The sequence below is a fragment of the Chlorocebus sabaeus genome, chromosome 18 (genome assembly GCF_047675955.1).
Source record: "Chlorocebus sabaeus isolate Y175 chromosome 18, mChlSab1.0.hap1, whole genome shotgun sequence".
NCBI lineage: Eukaryota > Metazoa > Chordata > Mammalia > Primates > Cercopithecidae > Chlorocebus > Chlorocebus sabaeus.
Genome location: NC_132921.1, coordinates 16,347,972 through 16,365,653, shown reverse-complemented (window position 1 = coordinate 16,365,653; position 17,682 = coordinate 16,347,972). Strand labels below are relative to the sequence as shown.

The following is a 17,682-nucleotide window of genomic DNA, read 5'->3' as shown; positions in this document are numbered from 1 at the left end:
GGAAGTCCAAGTACCTTCCTGGACAGCGAAACTCTTCCTCTGTTTAAATTATTCCTCAGGAGGGCATTGGGTTCATGAGGATGCACTTCAGATCACGTGTCTGCAAATACTACATGAAATATGTGTGCAATAACTCTTTGAAGCACCATACTCTGTGTGTGTGTGTGTGCACGCGTGTGCGCATGAGTGTGTGTGTATATATGCACAGGACTTAAAATATTCACATGTAGTAGGCCACACTCTGGGAAAACCCAGTTTATTTTGTTCAACCCACATATGCATTTTTATGCTTGTGGAGAAAAGAAAGACCTAGAGAAGGTAGAGGAAGGATAATTACGGTTACCCACATTTTCTCACATTTTGATTTCTAAGCATTCAAGATCAGAACTTAAGACTCCTTTGGTAAATTTATATTTAAATACTATTAATTATAATACCACCTAGCTTTTATTCAAGTAGAAGGTAGATATGTGCATTTCACTTGGGGAAATATTTTTCTCATTATTATTGTTTTATATAATCTAAGCAATCCAAGATCAGAGTAGAAAACATAAAAACATAAGCAAATATAAGATTTATTTTTAATTACATCAAATCCTATTATTGATACATAATCTCCCTGTTAATATATTTTGGCACCTGTTTTTAATAGACATTTTAATGCTCCATAAATATCATTCTATCTTAAATATATTTAGACAATTAGAAATCATATTACATGAACTTTGTTCTAAACTGCCTTTTTAGTGTATATAGGAAACTGTGTAAAATGTAAGGTCACAGCTAAATGCCTTATAAAGGTGACACTCATGTATGTATCATGCAGATTAGAAAGTATAAAGTTGACAGTGTCCAGAAACTCCTGTGCACCCTTTCCAATCCAAATTCCTCCCTTCTCTTCAAAGTTAACCATAATCTTGACTTCCATGCTAATCATTTCCTTGCTTGTCTTCATACTTTTTCTTCCTACCTTTACTACTCAAACATGATTGAAATTTGATTTAGTTTTGAAATGTATTTAAATGGAAACATAAAGCAAATATTATTTTGGACTGGCTTCTTTTATCCAATATCATGTTTGTGAGATCAACGTATGTTGGTGCAAAATGGCTGTACTGTGTTAATTACAATGAAGCATTCCACTGAATGATATGTCAGCGTTTGTTTATCTACACTACTGATGGACATTTGGGCTGCTTTTGCTTTGGGCTCTTCTGAACAAGGATGCTGTGAACCCATGTCCCAGGAACATGCGTGCATTCATTTCTTTGTGGTATATCTAGGTGTGGAGTTGAAGGGTCCTGAGGTTTATGTATCTTAGTCAATAATGCCAACGAACTTTCTAAAGTAGTGGTACTAATTTACACTCTCAACATCAGTACATTGCTCATCAGTTCTGCTTGCTTACTCTAAATCCTTGGCAACACTTGGTATTTTCATTCTGTCTAATTTTAGTTACTGGGAGGGTATAAAATATTTCCTATGATTTTAGTTAACATTTATCTGGTGATTAACACTGTTTAACAGCCTTCCTTCCTTTTTTCTTTTCTTTCTTTATTTTGGATTGCCAGTCTTTTAATTGTTTTGTAGAAACCTTTTATATATTCTATACACCAATAATGGGTAAACTCTGGACCATGGGCCAAATCTGACCTGCCGTATTTTGGCAAATGCAATGCTATTGAAACTCAGCCACACTAACTTTCATGCTGCTATCGTGCTGCAATGACAGAGTTTAGTAGCTGAGACAGAAGTCACACGGCTTGCAAAGTCTGAATTATCTACTTTCTGGCCCTTTACAGAAAAGGTCTGCTGACCCCTGGCACCCACTAGTCCTTTGCTGGTCATACATTTAGCAAACATCTCTTATCTTTGTATGGCTTGCCTTTTCACTTCCTTGATGCTATTTATTCGATAAGCATGATTCTTAATTTTAATGTGCTCATCATGATTGCTTTATGTATTTCAATTATAAAATAAACTGACCTTATCCTAAATTCATGAGAATATTCTCTGGCATTATTTTCTAAGAAAACATTTTGATTTGCTCTTTACATATATTTCCATAATCTAATTGGAGTTTTTATGAATAGTGTGATATAGGGGTTTAGCTTCATTTTTTTTTTCTGATGCATACCAAAATGTCCCAGAACTGTTAATAAAGACCACTATTATCCCATGCCTGTGCAATGCCACCTATTAAAAAATTAAATGTTTATACATGCATTGTATATTTTTACACTCTATCTTCCTCCACGGGCATATTCTCCATCCTTATGCTAATATTGCAATATCTTAATTACTGTAGTTTTATTATATGATGTAATAACCTAGATGAAATCTTGACATCTTGTCCTTTTCAAGGGTGTCTTGAATATTCTTGGCCCTTTGAATATTCATATAAATTATATAATCCACTTGTCAAATTCACTCACTAATTGGGATTGTGGTTAGAATTCCTTGAACCTATAGATCAGTTTGTAGAGAACGGACATATTACAATTGACATATTACGTATTGAGTTTTTAATGCATGGGCTTGATAAATATCTCTATTCAAATATTCTTTCATTTATCTTAGCAACATTTCATAGGTTCCTACATAAAGGCCTTGCATTTTTTTTAGGTTTATTCCTTGATATTTAGTATTTTTAATACTTTTGAAAGTGGTTCTAAAATTTCATTTTGTTTCTTGCTGGTATATACAACTGCAATTCATTTCAATATGTTGATTTTTAATCAAACAACTTTGATGCTTTGATGAGATAATTTGTTGATTCTAATAATTTAGCTGTGGATTACCTTGGATTTCTTTTTTTTTTTGAGACAGAGTCTCAGTCTGTCTCCAGGGCTGGAGTGCAGTGGCGCGATCTCGGCTCACTGCAACCTCTGCCTCCCAGGTTCAAGCGATTCTCCTGCCTCAGCCTTGCAAGTAGCTGGGATTACAGGTGCCTGCCACTATACCCAGCTAAGTTTTTGTATTTTTAGTAGAGACAGGGTTTGGGGAAACCCAAGCCTTTTGGCCAGGCTGGTCTTGAACCTGTGACCTCGTGATTTGAGCACCTCGGCCTCCCAAAGTGCTGGGATTACAGGCATGAGCCACTGCGCCTGGCCTACCTTGGATTTCTTATGCAATAGTTATATTTTCCATAAATAACTGAAGTGTTATCAGTTTCTTTGAAAATCTTTAAACTTTTGTTTTATATATAGCTATTGATGCAGTTTTATTTTGCCCTGCTGGGTTACTGATTAGGTTGTTGCAAAAGTAATTGTGATTTTTTTTTGGGGGGGGAAAAAAGGCAAAAACTGCAACTAGTTTTGTACCAACCTAACAGAATCTCCAGTACTTACTGAACCTGACTGATGTATGTAGGCACACTTTTTGTTTTTTTGCACCCAGTAACAGAGAAAAAGTTTTCAATATTTTTAAAGGATACTTTTGATTAGGTTTGGGTACTTCCCTTTTGTTGTTAGTAGAGATCATTTTTTAAAACCATCAATAACATTGGATTTTATTATTTTTCCAAGATTGTATAGCTTTATAGTATGTAGGGTGTTTATGGTCTGTGCACACACAAATAAAGGCTTTTAATGAAAAATTTCATTTCTTTATTAATGACAGGATTATTCATATTCATAATTTTGTGTGTTTTGATATTGGTTTTTGGAGGAATTTGTCAATTTTATCTAACCGAACTTATTAGCATAGAATTCTTAATAAAATCATTGAATGTTTTAATCTCTTTATTATAGTAATGAACAATTTATCAAAATAATGAAAAATTTATTTATTGAGAGCAACTTTCTCTCGGTCTACATTCTGAAACAGAATCTCCAAGACAGTCTGGTAGTATGTTGTGTCAATGGGTTTTCATCTTAGCTGCACACTGGAAATTGCCAATTCTAAGGCCCCATCCAAGACGGGTGTACTTAGAATGCTATGGGTAAGTCTCAGGTGTAGGTATTTTTGAAGGCTCTTCAGGTGATTCTGATATCCAATCAAGGTTGAGAAGTATTTCACTGGTACTTCTGGAATACTGAATTCAGTTTCTACTTATCAGGACTGGGAGCAAAATTATTTTACTTCGGTGAGCATACAACCTCATTTAAAAAGTAAAATGAGGGTTCAAGCATAACAACCCCAAAGGCTTTCATGGATAAGGAGAGATGGTAAATATGTTCTGGGGAGCAGCCAAGTATAAGATAATAGACAGGACATTTTCTGGGATAAACTGGAGGGCTTGTCCCACCAGAAGCATTTCAATCCTCCTCTTCTTTCATCCTCTAACATTGTAATGAACAAACAAAACATCTCTGAGACGACTTTGGCTCTTCAATTCTGGATTAAATGAACATCTAGGTCCCTTCTAGCTTCTAGGCACTCCATAAAATTATGCCCATCACTCTAGGGTACTAGTGTGTGATTATGGGATGACATTTAATTCTTTCTTATGTACTTATAGAAGTGGTCAGAGTTTGCAAGACAAGCATAATCTAGATAAAGTACCTAATAGATTTGCAAAGAACCTCAATTGTTTCCACATTTTTTTCATTTAATTTGGTGATTTCTTTTCTTTTCTTTTCTTTTCTTTTCTTTTCTTTTTTTTTTTTTTTTTGAGACGGAGTCTCGCTCTGTCGCCCAGGCTGGAGTGCAGTGGCCCCGGATCTCCGCTCACTGCAAGCTCCGCCTCCCGGGTTCCCGCCATTCTCCCACCTCAGCCTCCCGAGTAGCTGGGACTACAGGCACCCGCCACCTCGCCCGGCTAGATTTTTGTATTTTTTAGTAGAGACGGGGTTTCACCGGGTTAGCCAGGATTAATTTGGTGATTTCTAAGAAACAGGATGGAAATTATAGACGGTCAGGTACTTGGGTTCGCATTATCTTTTTACTAGAAAATACAAGTATGGGCTTTGTCAAAGAGAAATTGCACCGGATACTTGTGAAAAATGGCAAGGAAGACTTATTCAGGACTACTGCAATAAAGAAGAGAGATGGAGCTCAACTGCACTGAAACAAAAGGCAGGAGAGTTTGTAATCCCCGAGGAGAGCTAGTGAAAAAGTACTGCAGGATAGTGAGGCAGAGGCTGGTCAGTGTGATTAGGCCATCTGTGTTTGCTGATTGTCACTGATTGAAGTTAGGTTCTGACCTTTCCACAGAGACTGGGAGATAGGGGCACTATCTTTATGATCACATTTCAAAGGGATGCCTCCCACATCAGATTTATTTCTCGAAGGGGCAGGGAAAGGACTTACAATGCATGTTTTCTAAAGCAAATGTTCTATGAAAAAAAAGAGGTCAGGGACCTGTAGTCAGGAACAAACCTGTCTAAAGTTTAGCCAAGCTGAGGGGAATGTTAAGGCCATGTAGGTCAGTTTTTTAAAAGTAAGAAATAAAGGAGATAGAAATTGATTTTTCTCCTCTGGGGATCTGTAAGCAAAGCTCTATTAACATTATTCTGCCTCTGTGTGTTGTGTGTGTGTGTGTGTGGGTGTGTGTGTGAGTGTGTGCGCACACATATGTACATGCGCATGTGAGTGTGTTTAAGAGAACTGAAAGCTCAGTCCTGCAGGTTCATTGGGAAGGTGACATGAGGCCGAGTTGGTTTCTGTGGATTTGGGGTCATCGTATTACAAGCCTGCTTCAGGTAAATACATCAGTTTTTTCCTGTTTCATATCTAGAGTTCTTTGAAAGGTTGTCTCCTTTTGCTTATACATTCTTTTACCCCAGAAAACTACTTCAGATATGGAGCCTTTTTTGGATATTACTAATGCAGTATATGGGTCAAAAGCAGACTTGTTTTATGTTAGCTCAATGGAGACCTAAAAATGGATTTTTATGAAAATTGTCACAAAGGTCATGCCATTTACTTTCTCCCAAAATGGTTTTCCTTAGATATGAAGGTTCTAAATGAAAGGGTGTGGTCTTGGAAACATTGCAAATTAAATTTGCCTACATTAAATTCTAATATTTTCTGCTCAGTGTTGTGGGTCTGTTATTTCCATATCGTGTTTAAGGTTTTTCAGACATACAAAAACTGAAAATAGTTATCACCAGCTGACCTACAGTACAAGAAATGTGAATGGAAGGCCTCCAAGCAGGAGGAAAGCAACACTAAGTGGAATCTGGACTTACATGAAGACACAGGAAGGTAACCACATAGGTAATTATATAGGACATTTTTCTTTTTCTTTTTTTTTTTTTTTTTTGAGATAGAGTCTCACTCCTTCATCCAGGCTGGAGTGCAGTGGTGCAATCTTGGCTCAATGCAACCTCCACCCCTCTGGTTCAAGCAATTCTTGTGCCTCAGCCTCTCACGTAGCTGGGATTGCAGGCACATGCCACCATACCTGGCTAATTTTTTGTACTTTTAGTAGAGATGGGTTTCATCATGTTGGCCACGCTGGGGTCTCGAACTCCTGTCCTCAAGTGATGTGCCCTCCTAGGCCTCCCAAAGTGCTGGGATTACAGGTGTCAGCCACCACATTCAGCTAAGGACATTTTTCTTACACCTTTTGCCATTCAATGCAGTCTATGTGTTAGCACAATAGCAATAGGACTGTTCTAGGTATTCCCCTCAGATTTCCACAGCCTCAAAGGTCTGCTCTCTTTATGCAGACAAGCTCCAATAGAAGAGTTCATCAGAGGCAAGGTTACCAGAAACCCCGAATTAATGTTTCTAGTAAAGGAGCATCAGTGATAACCAGAAAGGGAGGGCACTGGAAGCCTAATGGGAGTTCAAGCTGTGTTTTTGATAACCACCTACACTTGCTGCTGCTTATACAGTGAACTATTGACTCGGATGAATGTTTCCACGAAAGGCCATTCTTCTTGTAAAATTTCATCAGAATTTAAACCCTTCTGATGCTGACCCACTTGCATTTCTCTGCTTAGTCCCGGACTCTTATTTGACAGTTAATTACAGTAAGCCTGAACTGTTGAACTCCCTCGCAGACCACTTCAAACTTTCCAACAAAATAAATTTAGCTTCAGTTCATCTGAATTAAAAGGTTGAAGCTTTCATCAAGAATCTGGACTCTGCCGCCTGCTTTGGGAAATGAAGCATGCGTTGAGACATTATTTTTCTCTCTCAAATACCCAATTGCTGCAATAGTAAAAAAAAAAAAAAAAAAAAAAAAGCAGAAAACATTCAAGTGAAAAGAAAATCATGCACTAATTACTGGATGTGCTGTTCTGAAGTTCTAATTTCAAGAAAAATGCACAGCCAGTATTTCTAACGGGAAATGAACCAACTTTGAGACCAGCCAGGTTTTTGCATCTTTAATTTGTACTGGGCGCTTTTGATATTGCAGACCTAGAGAGATAAAAAAGCAACTGAGACAATAGGCAGGCGCTGCAGTCCTTTTCAGGTGCTGAGCTCTCCCTGGTATCCTAATTACAGACTCTTTACATGAAGAATTCTTTTTGAAGCTAATCACAGTGCTGAAGGTAATGAGAGTGAAGGTATGCAGAGGATGCTAATGAAAAAGTTGAGAAATCTCTTTCGAGGATGTCTTAATTAAGAGGTCTGTCTTTCAAGGGAAAGAGAACAAACATTTATTATTGAGGACCTACTATACACCAGAGTTTGTGCTTAGTGTTTTTCATTTGAGACCTGTATTCATTCAGTCCTGCACTGACTATGAACATACAAATGAAGTTACCTTACTATATATGCCTTTTCTATCTCATGTGGCTATGGGGACGCAGGTTCATTTTCAAGGTTTCTTCTATTATCTATGAGAATTCTTAGGCGCTGTTTCCCAGGCTCTCATATCCTGTTCTCATAGCTGCCCACTCTGGTTCCACTGGTGAGGAAAGTGTCCACCCCTCTGTTGCACACTGTTTCATTTATTGAAAGTGACACTGCAGCGGAACTGATGGATCCCAAAAGTTCTGAGATAACTCTTCTAGTTTACACATTTTTAGCACCCTTTCCCTCAGATTTCTTGTACCAAATTTCCTTCCCTGTTGTCCTGCAGGAAAACTTCAAATTTGTCTTATGTCTCTGTCTCTTCTCATCCATTACTGTGGAATCTGGGATCTACCATCATGAAACAATTCAAATTTATTTCCCATGGTGTTCTTCAGCTCTTCTCTCTCTGGAGTAAATCCTTGCCTATAATAAATACTTAACTGTACATGCCAGATTTATTCAAATTTCAAGTTTGACCTAGTTAAGAACACTGCTAGAGAAATATCATCTCACGAAATTCTTGCAAGGAGAATTTATAATTCTGCAAGGAGGTGACTAGCCTTATCTCCTTTGACAGGTGAGGAGCCAATTAAGTGATTTCCCCAAAGTCAACATCTTGTAGCGTTGAGATTTGAACTATAGCATTGATATAGTTTTAACACTGAATGTTTTGGAATAAATATAGGCCTTGAGATAAGAAAATAACATAATGCATATAGCCTCCTTCACTAATAAAATAAGCTTTAAGGAAATACTTTGTTCTGGAGTGGCCAATGGTCAATGTTTTCAACTCACTAAATGGTTAACCCTCAGCATCCAATTAATTCACTCGACACCTCTCTTTTCCGTGTCATCATTAATGTTTATAAGGTTGAGTATTTACAGTTTATAGAGCACAGTTTTAGTCCTGGTGGGGAAGAACCAAAAATTCATACAAGTAGGAAAAGGGTAAAGAGAAAACACAGGAAACGAAATAATATAGGCTGATATGGTTTGACTGTGTCCCCACCCAGATCTCATCTTGAATTGATAATCCCCACATGTTGAGAGAGACCCGGTGGGAGGTGATTGACTCATGGGAGTGGTTACCCTCATGCTGTTCTCATAATAGTGAGTTCTCATGAGATCTGACGGTTTTATAAGGGGCTTTCCCCGCTTTACTCGGCACTTCTCCTTCCTGCCGTCATGTGAAATAGGATGTGTTTGCTTCCCTTTCCACCATGATTGTAAATTTCCTGGGACCTCTCCATCCCTGTGGAACTGTGAGTCAATTAAACCTCTTTCCTTTATAAATTACACAGTCTCAGGCAGTTCTTTATAGCAGCGTGAGAATGGACTAATCCATAAGCCCATGATCAAATGTTGAAGCTCAGTGTAATAAAAGAGCTAGCTTTAACCAAATGCAGAGTAGGGCATCCTTCCTCTCCTCTCTGCAATAGGAGTTCTAAACATTTAAAATTTCCCCACCGTGTATATAAAGCATTAAAGTGCCATAGTACTGAGTTGGGAGTTTGGAAGACACTTTGGGATCAAAAAACTTTGGCATTTAATTGTTGGAGTAGGGTGGGACCAGATGAGCAAGTATATGGGGTTGTTGGGAGAGAAGGTGCTACTTAAAGCCACACTCTGAAAGTCCTTTGCTTTGATGTCACCCTTTTAAATACATTATCCATTTTCAAAGAATTCATGCCATGTGTAATGCCTACGAACTGGAATGTATATGGTCTAGTTTTCAAGCAATAATATTGAGAGAGGCATAGTTGAAACCAAAATTAAGACTTTTACTCACAACATGTAAGAGACTTCAACTGCTTTGCTCACTGCCAATTGTACTAAACAGGCTGGATCCTTCTTATTCTCTGATACCTTCAAACCTCCAGGGGCCTTTTATTCTTCTGCCTTATACACAATGTCACTCATCTACAGCCTTCACCATCTTGGTTCCTTGAGCCCTCTTCTACATCCCACATATCAACAAAAGCCCATTTCCCCTTGACACAATCTCTTTGATTGCTTTTCCTTTAAAAATCTTTGCATGTACCTTTCATATATTTTTTCGTAAAGGGAAGATGATATAAATGTATGGAAGATGCCGAACACCAACCATTGCTTGTTCAATCATAGGTGGCTATAGGGAGAGGCCTGTGAACCCTCATATACTTACAGTATTCAGCCCCTACACAGGTCAAGCAGCTCTTTTCCAACAAGAGCACTCTTTTTTTTTTTTTTTTTGAGACGGAGTCTCACTCTGTCACCCAGGCTAGAGTGCAGTGGTGCAATCTCAGCTCACTGCAAGCTCCACCTGCCAGGTTCACACTATTCTTCTGCCTCAGCCTCCCAAGTAGCTGGGACTACAGGCTCCCACTACCATGCCCGGCTAATTTTTTTTTTGTATTTTTAGTAGAGACAGGGTTTCACCATAGCCAGGACGGTCTTGATCTCCTGACCTCGTGATCCAGCCGCCTTAGCCTCCCAAAGTGCTGGAATTACAGGCGTGAGCCACCGCACCCGGCCCAAGAGCACTCTTATAGCGTGATGCTGTTTTGTCCTCAGAGTCCCAAGTGGCCATACCCCTGTTTACATATTCCCGTTCCAATTTATTTTCCTTAGTGTCGTATGTCTCAGTACACACAAGCATGTGATAGTGTGAGTTGTTAATGAAGTTTTTAATGTCAGGATTCATCCTGTTATCTCTAAGTCGAATAACTTGGACTTTGTTTTCCTTTTGTCCAGTTGACCTCAGTTTCCCTAGTTTTAATTTCTTAGAGTATACAGTATGCAGTAAGTGTTAAAGAGTGCCAGTAAAATCTTCTTGCTGTAAAATTTCACCAATTGGCATCAGCCAAATGACTAGAACTTTATTTTAGAGAGTTATTCTTTTGTTTCAGGAATGGTGATGGAGAATTTCCCTCTTAACATTCAGATCACACTAAAGATAAGAAACAATCAGGTTTTTTTTTTTTTTTTGAGATGGAGTCTCGCTCTCTTGCCTGGGATGAAGTACAGTGATGCAATCTCAGCTCACTGCAAACTCCACCTCCCGGGTTCAAGCGATTCTCCTGCCTCAGCCTCCTGAGTAGCTGGAATCACAGGCACGTGCCACCATGCCTGGGTAACTTTTGTATTTTTAGTAGAGACAGCGTTTCACCATGTTGGCCAGGGTAGTCTTGAATTCTTGACCTTAGGTGATCCACCCACCTTGGTCTCCCAAAGTGCTGGGATCACAGGTGTGAGCTACCATGCCCGACTATAAGCAATCAGTTCTTAAATACAAAAAGTTAATGGAGGAACTAGAAGTGAAAATAATTATTTTTATTTTATTTTATTATTTTAATTTAAATTTTTAAAGATAATTTCAACTTTTATTTTAGATTTTAGGTGTACATGTGCAGAGTCATTACATGAGTATATTGTGTGATGCTGAGACTTGGAGTACAATTGATTTTATCACCCAGGTACTGAGCATAGTACCCAGTAGATTGTTTTTCAGCCCTTTCTTCCCCATCTAGTAGTTCATTGTCTATTGCTGCTATCTTTATGTCTATGAGTACCCAATGTTTAGCTCCCACTTGTAAGTAAGAACATGTGGTATTTATTTGGTTTTCTGTTCCTCTGTTAATTTGCTTAGGATAATGGCCTCCAGCTGCATCCAAGTGACTGCAAAAGATATGATCTCATTCTTTTTTATGGATGTGTAGTATTCCATGATATATACACACCACATTTTCTTTATCCAATCCACCACTGATGGGCACCTAGGTTGATTCCATGTCTTTGCTATTGTGAATAGTGCTGCAATGAACATATAGGTGCATGTTTGTCTTTATGGCAGAAAATTTATTTTCTTTTAAACATATACCCAATAATGGGATTTCTGGTTTGAATGATAGTTCTAACTCCTGTGAGAAATCTCTAAACTGCTTTCCACAATGGCTAAACTAATTTACATTCCCATCAACGGTGTATAAGCCTTCCTTTTTCCCTTTTTCTCTGCAGTCTCACCAGCATCTATTGTTTTTTGACTTTTTAATTTATTTACATTCAAGGTTATTATTTATATGTGACAGCATATTCCTTTCACTTTATTAATTGATTTCTGGTTCTATACTTATTTTTGATTTCTTTCTCTCTTATTATTTGTCATTGTTGCTTGGTGTTTTTTTTTTTTTTTTTTTTTTTTGTCGTGGTAATATTTGTGTTTTATCTCTTCTTTGTGTTTGCTCCAGCGGTGGTTTATATATATATATTTTTAATGATGGTACATATTATTCTTTTGCTTCCAGTCATAGGACTAAAGAGTTTTTGTAGTGCCAATTTAGTGGCAATGAATTCCTTCAGCTTGTTTATTTGGCAAAGACATCAGTTCTCCTTCATGTGTGAAGAATATGAAACCAAACTAAATGTTCAGCAATGGATGGATGAAGAAAATGTGGTGTGTGTATATATACATATATATATATTTATGTATATATACACACACATATATATACACACACACACAATGGAATACTATTCAGACATAAGAAAAATAAAATCATGTCATCTGCAGCAACATGGATAGAACTAGAAGTCATTATGTTAAGTATTAAGTTTAAGAAGCCAGGCATAGAAAGAAAATGACTCACGTTCTCACTCACATGTGGAAGCTAAAAATGTTGTAGAGATGTTTCACCTCCTTGGTTAGATGTATTCCTAGGTTTTTCTTTTTTTCTTTTTTTGCAGCTCTTTTAATGGTATTGCATTCTTGATTTTATTCTCAGCTTGAATGTTATTGGTGTATAGAAATACTACTGATTTTTGTTCATTGATTTTGTATCCTGAAACTTTACTGAAGTTTAGATCCAGGAGACTTTTGGCAGAGTCTTTGGGGTTTTCTAGGTATAGAATAATATCGTCTTTGAATAGAAATAATTTGGCTTCCTTTTTTTTTTTTTTTTTCTATTTGAATGCCTTTTATTTCTTTCTCTTGCCTGATTGCTTTGGCTAAGTCTTCCTCCGTTTTATTTTGTATTTCAGATTCCAAAGGGTGACAAAAGTACCCATTGCCTATTTAGAAGAAATTTTAGTCCAATTTTGTCATTTCACTATATACCAAAACTGTGTTCTTTAAATCCGTGAAGGTTGGTGACTTCCTCACAGTCATACAATATGTTCACATTCATCTAGGGAGAATATTTTGGTCTTTCCCTATGGTATCATTCTGCAAGTGTTATAAAGAAAAGGAAGAAAGGAAAAGGGGCAGGTAGGGAGAGAAAGAGGGAGGGAAAGGTCTCATTATATAATCAGGCAATGCATATTTGATTTACCTTTAGAATCTGAATTCTAATATTTTATATATTATTTTACACTTTATGTAGTGACAACTGCTTCATTATCAAACTTGATTAAACAACCTCACTCTGGTCCCTCCCCACAATGGTAGTCAGCATCATGGAAGATAGATCTGAACTGCTTGGAAGAAATAGATATTTCTTTCTTTTTCTTCTCTCTGTGATTATTTTGTTAGAATAATCAGAGTATGTGTGAGAATTTGTCCTTGTCATAGAATCTGTGCTCTTAGACATTTTGTTCCCAGAGGATTCTGTCAAGATATTCATTGAAGAAAGCAGAATTATTGCAGTTTCCAAACTCTCTGACAAATGTGTTTTCCCTATATGCTAATGCCTACATCTCAGTATTAAAAATAGTCATGTTTAAGGACTGAAGTCGTCATCCTTTGTAAAACCAGTATCTCCAATTTTAATGAATGTGATTATCTTTGATAAATGTCATTCCATTTCTTTTTGGTGAACCCCTGTGGCTATTCATCTTTCATAAGAATAGCTGAAAATAACTAGAATTTTTAAAACAGCATTAAACATAAATGAAACAGTGAAAAATAAATTCCTGGGAAAAAAAATCAGGAAATTGACTTGTTTGAAATCAAATATTTTCAAGAGAAAGATGACCTTTAAATAAAGAAGTGTGCGCAAAGCCAAGAGTTGTGGCTGGTACCTCTAATCTCAGCAATTTGGGAAGCTGAGGTGGGGGGTTTGCTTGACGCCAGGAATTTGAGATGACCCCAGACAACATAGCCGAATCTTGTCTGTACAAATATACATATACATATATGTGTGTGTGTGTGTATATGTGTGTGTATATATACGTATATATATATATATATATATGTCAGGTATGGTGGTACACACCTGTAGTCCCAGATATTTAGGAGGCTGAAGTAGGAGGATGGCTTGAGCCCAGGAATTTGAGGCTGCAGTGAGCTATGATTGCATGGCACCATTGCTAGTTCCTTCAAGAAATAAAAGAATCAACCAGAAGGGATCAGTGTCAAATATGGAGAATTCCTTATTTTTTCTTTTATGTACAAATTTGTGTAAGAAGTGAATTTATATAAAATAGAACAAACTGGTCAAAAGTCTGTAAAAATATCTGAGGTCAAGAATAATTTTTGATTTATTTATTTATGGGGAAATTTCTATATTCTCTTGTAGCAATTAATGTCATGGAAAGACAGTATCCACTGAAAATCTAGTTTAGGAATTAAAGTAAGATTAGAAATTAATCTTTAAAAATTGTTTTTGCCTTTGTAGATCACATCAATAGGAATATGAAAACATTATTGACTTTGCTAAAATACAGTCTTATATTTAAGGAGCCATTTAAGAAAAACACAATTCAAAATTATGAATTAGGACTTTAAGCATTGCAAAAATGCTCCTGGCTTATGCTTCACCCATTTTTCAACTTATATGATGTAAATTTTGGAGGAAGAGCTCACATAATTCCTTGCTTGCCATTCAAATTTTCTGTTCCTATTTTCTGTGCTCAAATGCAGAAGGTACGTTAATGGAACCTGAATCATCATTCATCCAGTAAAATCCTTGCTCTTCATTCATTCAATCAATACTTTTAATTCATTCCATTTAATCACCAGTACCCATTTTGTATTCTTCCTTCTCAACATAAGCATCTATTCTCATGTCTTTTTCTTTATAAGTGCTTTTGGAATAGGCATATTTTTTTTATGTGTGTACATTTTCAACTTATGTAAATGCTATTAGTTTACATATAAGATAATATGTTTTTAAAAATATTGTTACTTGGCATTATGTTTATAAGATTCATCCATGTGACTATATGTACATCTAGTCCCTTGCTTCCTTTTACTCTGTAGTACCATACGAAGGGCATCCCTCAACCTTTATCTATCCATTGTCCTTGCAATGAACTTGCCAAACCTCACCTTCAACTCCAGACTTCCCCAAATAATGCTGTAATAAATGTTACACTTGTCCTTTTAGAAGTCTGCATGAGAGCCGGGTGCGGTGGCTCACGGCTGTAACCCCAGCACTTTAGGAGGCCGAGGCAGGTGGGTCACGAATTCAGGAGATCAACACCATCCTGGCCAACATGGTGAACCCCCGTCTCTACTAAAATACAAAAAAAATTAGCCGGGCATGTTGGCACCTGCCTGTAATCCCAGCTACTCGGGAGGCTGAGGCAGGAGAATAGCTTGAACCAGGGAGTCGGAGGTTGCAGTGAGCCAAAATCACGCCACCACACTCCAGCCTGGCAACAGAGTGAGACTCCGTCTCAAAAAAAACAAAAAAAAACAAAAAAAAAGTCTGCATGAGAAATTTATTGGCATATCTAACTAGTAGTGGAACTGCTGAATCACACTGCAGGTGGGATTATACAAAATTTAGTTAAATGTACCAGATGCTCTCCACAGGGGCTGCTGCAGTTTACAATTCCAGGTCTCCACACCCCATCAGTTATCCATCTTTCCAATTTTTGTTAATCCAATAGGTGTCAAGTGATGTTGCTTTGCTTTGATTTGCATGTCTCTGATTTCTAGCAAGTTTAAGTGTCTCTTTATGTATTTATGTACAGTTAGTCTTTTGGTGTCCATGGGAGATTGGATCCAGGACCTTCCGCAAATACCAAAATATGCCGATGCTCAAGTCCCTGATATAAAATGGTGTAGTATTTGCATATAACATATGCACATGCTCCCATATGATTTAAATTATCCCTAGATTACATATAATACCTAAGACAATGTAAACTCTATGTAAATATTGATTATACTGTATTGTTTAGGGAATGATGACAAGAAGAAAAGTCTGTGCATGTTTAGTACAGACACAACCATTCATTTTTATATGTGAATATTTTCCATCCTCAGTTGGTTGAATCCACTAATATAAAACCCACAAACAGGAGCCGGCTCCCTGTGTGTGTGTCCGCTCGCCCTCTGCTGCGTCCTGCAGCGGCCCACTGCCCTCCTACCGTCCACCGTGGCTCTGCTGCACTCTGGCCGCGTCCTCTCCGGGATCGTCGCCGCCTTCCACCTGGGCCTCGCCACCGCGGCCTCTGCCAGAGCCAGCTCCCGGTGGACCCATGTGGAAATGGGACCTCCAGATCCCATTCTGGGTGTCACTGAAGCCTTTAAGAGGAACACCAATAGCAAAAAGATGAATCTGGGAGTTGGTGCCTACCGGGATGATAACGGAAAGCCTTAGGTGCTGCCTATCGTCCACAAGGCAGAGGCCCAGATTGCCGCAAAGAATTTGGACAAGGAATACCTGCCCGTTGAGGGACTGGCTGAATTTTGCAAGGCATCTGCAAAACTAGCCCTGGGTGAGAACAGCGAAGTCTTGAAGAGTGGCTGGTTTGTCACTGTGCAGACCATTTCTGGAGCTGGAGCCTTAAGGATCGGAGCCAGTTTTCTGCAGAGGTTTTTTAAGTTCAGCTGAGACGTCTTCCGGCCCACACCAAGCTGGGAAAACCACACACCCGTCTTCAGGGATGCTGGCACGCAGCTACGAGGTCATCGGTATTGTGAGCCCAAGACTTGCGGTTTTGACTTCACAGGCGCTGTGCAGGATATTTCAAAAATACCAAAGCAGAGTGTTCTTCTGCATGCCTGCGCCCACAATCCCGCGGGAGTGAACCCGCGTCCGGAACGGTGGAAGGAAAGAGCAACAGTGGCGAAAGAAAGGAATCTCTTTGTGTTCTTTGACATGGCCTACCAAGGCTTTGCCAGTGGTGACGGTGATAAGGATGCCTGGGCTGTGCGCCATTTCATCGAACAGGGCATTAATGTTTGTCTCTGCCAATCATATGCCAAGAACATGGGCTTATATGGTGAGCGTGTAGGAGCCTTCACTATGGTCTGCAAAGATGCGGATGAAGCCAAAAGGGTAGAGTCACAGTTGAAGATCTTGATCCATACCATGTATTCTAACCCTCCCCTCAATGGGGCCCGGATTGCTGCTGCCATTCCGAATACCCCAGACTTGTGAAAACAATGGTTGCAAGAAGAGAAAGGCATGGCCGACCGCATCATTGGCATGTGGACTCAACTGGTCTCCAACCTCAAGAAGGAGGGTTCCACCCACAACTGGCAACACATCACTGACCAAATTGGCATGTTATGTTTCACAGGTTAAAGCTTGAACAGGTGGAGCGGCTGACCAAGGAGTTCTCCATCTACATGACCAAGGACGGCCGCATCTCTGTGGCAGGAGTCACCTCCAGCAACGTGGGCTACCTTGCCCATGCCATTCACCAGGTCACCAAGTAATGTCCCTAGTGCAAGGAAACAGAGACAACCTTTCTGTCTTCAGCTTCTGCTATTGAGAGCTTCACACAGACGATGAGAGAAGGTAGATGCTGGTGAGTGGATCATTTCTTTCAACCACAGTGTGTAACACTCAGCATTTGAATGTTTCTCAGAAAAGAACATGTAATGACACAGGGCAGAGGCATCCATGGCTGGCGTCTGGAACATTAAACCAAACTCTCTCCCCTGTCCTTTTATCTCCAACTTTTTTCAAAGAGTTTACATGTGCAAGAAAGTCATTGCACCAAAAAAACCTGTCAATTATACCATTGCAATATTTCAGAAGCTTTAGCTGAAGTGTCAGGTTCCTTGTGAGAAATAGCACACGTTAGAGGCTTTGAGAGAAGACCTAGTTCTGT

At 38.6% G+C, this 17,682-nt stretch overlaps 1 pseudogene; it reads left to right on the top strand.

Annotated features, from left to right (window-relative positions):
• Positions 1 to 15,920: 15,920 nt before the first annotated feature.
• Positions 15,921 to 17,477, top strand: LOC103244144 (aspartate aminotransferase, mitochondrial-like; annotated as a pseudogene).
• The last annotated feature ends 205 nt before the right edge of the window (positions 17,478 to 17,682 follow it).